Below are 3,486 nucleotides of genomic sequence, written 5' to 3'. Positions count from 1 at the left end.
GGCACGTGGAGGTTGTTCTCAGGGCCCATCAGGACTCCTGTGGAGTTGCATCCTCAGCTCCTCTAAGTCAGCTGGGACTTAGTTCTGGGAAGCTGATCCAAGTGGCTGTGAAAAATCCCAACTGAGGTGCAGTGTGGAGACCAGAGAGGACTTGCTGCTTTGTTTGGGACAAAATATTCAGTGAGGTAAGAGGGATTTTCACTGGCATTGGTGAGGAGAAGGTAATTTACACCAGCATGGGTGAGACCTGTGGTTTTTTTCAAACTTTCCATCTTTCCCTGGATCATAGAATCATAGAATGGTTTGGGTTGGAACCTTAAGGATCATCTTGTTCCACCCCCCTGCCATGGGCAGGGACATCTCCCACCAGCCCAGGTTGCTCCAAGCCCCATCCAACCTGGCCTGGAACATTTCCAGGGATGGAGTAGCCACAGCTTCTCTGGGCAACCTGTGCCAGTGCCTCAGCACCTCACAGGGAAGGATTTTCTTCCTACTGTCTTATCCAACCCTACTGTTTGTCAGTTTGAATCCATTCCCCCTTGTCCTGTCACTCCAGGCCCTTACAAATAGTCTCTCTCCATCCTTATCTCATCTCCTTCAGGTACTGGAAAGCTGCAATTAGGTCATCCCCAAAGCTTCTCTTCTCCAGGCTGAACAATCCCAATTCTCTTTTCCTCACAGCAGAGCTGCTCCATCCCTACAATCATCTTGGTGCCTCCTCTAGGCTCTCTCCAACTATTCCATGTCCTTCCTGTGCTGACCCCAGAGCTGGATGCAGTATCTCTGCCTTCCAAGCACCTATCTCTTTGCTATTCAGCCCCAAATACTCCTTCTCATGTTCCTCAGCCTTAGAAAAAAAACACCTCAGCTTGGCTTTTGCCTGAACTCCCAGGAAACTTTCATGCATGTAGTCCTCTGGCTTTTCAGGCTTAGCTCTTGCTGAGCTGAGATTGAAAGCAATTTGTTTCAAAGGCAGAAGTGAACACAAATGAGAAGAAAGAACTAGGGGAGGAAAAGAAGAAAGACTTTTTATTCCCAGGTGAGCACTAAGACATCTGAGCTTCCTGCCTAAACCTGATTGTTCTTCCAGAGGCTACAGCAAAGACCTGTGTGTGCTCATGAGCACAGCTAGAGAGGATGCTCTGATTATTGCTTTGCTCAACTAAACTGGAGCAAAGAGGTGAACACACAGCCTCTGGTTTTATTGCTGAGGCACTGATCAGCCACAACATCAGCTCTCAGAGGGCTGGAATGGAGGTCATGACATGGGAAGGAGCCAGACACTAGCAGGAGGCTACCAAATGTCCATGCTCTGAGGTCCTGTGAGCCAGATTTGCTCTTCTCTGTGAGGAAGGTTGGTTTGCTGGTCATTTCTAAAGGCCCCAGCATGCTGCTGGCCATGTGGCTGGGCCAAATGGATGAGTATTTCTGTTTGGAGCTAGACCTTGAGTGTAAAAATGGAGTTTAGTAAGGGAATGTCTTTGTGGAGGAAGTCAGCTGGTTTAGGAGATGTCAAATTCCTCTGACCAAGCTCTTGCATTAGAATTCCCCCGTGTGGACGCTGCATTTGAGGGGAGCATCATGATTTGGGAATGACCCCCACTTCTGTTTGGTTTCTTTTGGACAAGATCATGTCCACAAGGAGCTGTTAAGAGGCAGCAGAAAGAATGGCAAAAATGCCATAGTGGGGACAACAGAAGATGCTGCCACAGAGATGAGTGCTCTGTTGGCCCACACTTTGCTCATGGTTATTTCTGTCTGTGGTGGCTGTTGTGGCCCAGCAGCAAGGACAGAGCAGAGCTATCATGCTCCCAGCTTGCTGATCCATGACAGACTTTGGGCTAAGCCTGTATCCCTTTCCTGCTTGGGCCTTCTTGGCAGTGAGATAGGGCTGAAGACCTGCCAGGCAGAGGAAGGATGGGGCAGGGTTGAAGGGCACAAGCACTCACTGGGATTTTAGGAACATCACTGTGCCACCCTGAGCCTCCACTCTGCTGTCAAATGGTCACTCTGCAGTGACCTGAGCACTTCCCAACCTCACCATGTTTGCTAATGACCCTGTCAGGGAACAGAAGTAGAGGAAATCCTTTGGATTAGTGTGTAGGACTGGAGGGGTCTGGCAAGGTTTGGTCTGTTCATGTTTGCAAAGGACTCTGAGAGCTGGTGGAGATTTGCCAAGTGTTTGCTAACATTAATAGTTAATTATTCTGAATGCTGGCAACCTGCACACACAGCCAGCATCGGGCTGGGAGGGAGATCCAGATCTGGAATGGAGTTGTTATACACATAAGATGGGAAGAGACAACTTCTCACTCTGCTTTGTCCTGCTCTCCTAGCCAAAGTCCCATTCCAAATGCAGACAGCAGTGGCATTGCTCTGTCTCATAGTAACAACTCGTTAAGAATCCAGGGCATTTGGCAGAGGGAGAACCAGCCATTTCCATGTCTGGGCTCCTTTCTGGCTGCTGCTACCCTTTTTGTCTGAGTGAGCAGGATGGGAATCGTGGTCCAAAGTGAGATGTGTCCGGAATGGAGCAGCAGGTGTGTGCCATGCATTGGGGCACAGCAGGGACAGATCCAGACTGGCTGGAGAAGGACGTAATCCATGCCCAGATTTGTTGTTCTTGCTGCTCAGGCTGGGTCAAAGCTTACCCAGTGTGAAGATCATAGAATTTTAGAGCTTGGAATGGAGCTTAGGGAGATCATCCAGCCCCAACCCCCTGCCCTGGGCAGGGACACCTCCCACCAGAGCAGGTTGCTCAAGGTTTTCTTCAAGCTGGTTGTGAGCACTGCCAGGGTTGGGGCAGCCACAGCCTCCCTGGGCAACCTGGGCCAGTGTCTCACCACCCTCACAGGGAAAAAAGCTTCTTCCTAACATCTAAATTTCCCTTTTCAGTTTGTGCCCATCACCCCTTAAAGATGCCACACTGAGGGATCACAGGAGAGGACAGGAGCTGGGGCAGCAGATCACACGTGGGTTTGGGAGTCTCCCAAGTGCAGCAGGTCAGCACTGAGTGTCCAAGAGGATGCACATGGTGATGGAGAGGGTGAGACAGCAGCCACTGAGTGAGTCTAACCCTGCGTGTGTGAGATTGGATTTGCCAGGCATCATTTGACAGCCTGTGCCATTGCAGCAGTACCTGAGAAAGCTGCTTTTATCTAATAGTAGCCATCCAGAAAATGAAATCAGCTGAGCAAAAGGCTCAAGGTCCATTTGGTCCTATGAACATGTCTAGCAATTGCCAAATTATGAAAATCCAATAGATCGCGAGACTAAACCAGTGCCTGATTTATTTTGGATTTCTCCATCTGAATGCTCACTCTCAATTTCTGAAGCTGAAAGCTGCATTGTCCCAGTCTTTTGACAGCTGCTAATATTTCAGACTGATGCCCATGGAGTAATGTTTGCTCTAAAAGGTAACTTCAAGCTGCATTAGCCTGGGATAATTGACAGAGACTGAAGGAGCGATTTGGGGAGCGCTTGAGC

The sequence above is a fragment of the Acanthisitta chloris genome, unplaced genomic scaffold, assembly GCF_000695815.1.
Source record: "Acanthisitta chloris isolate BGI_N310 unplaced genomic scaffold, ASM69581v1 scaffold13045, whole genome shotgun sequence".
Taxonomy (NCBI): domain Eukaryota; kingdom Metazoa; phylum Chordata; class Aves; order Passeriformes; family Acanthisittidae; genus Acanthisitta; species Acanthisitta chloris.
Note: the sequence above shows the minus strand (reverse complement) of the source record.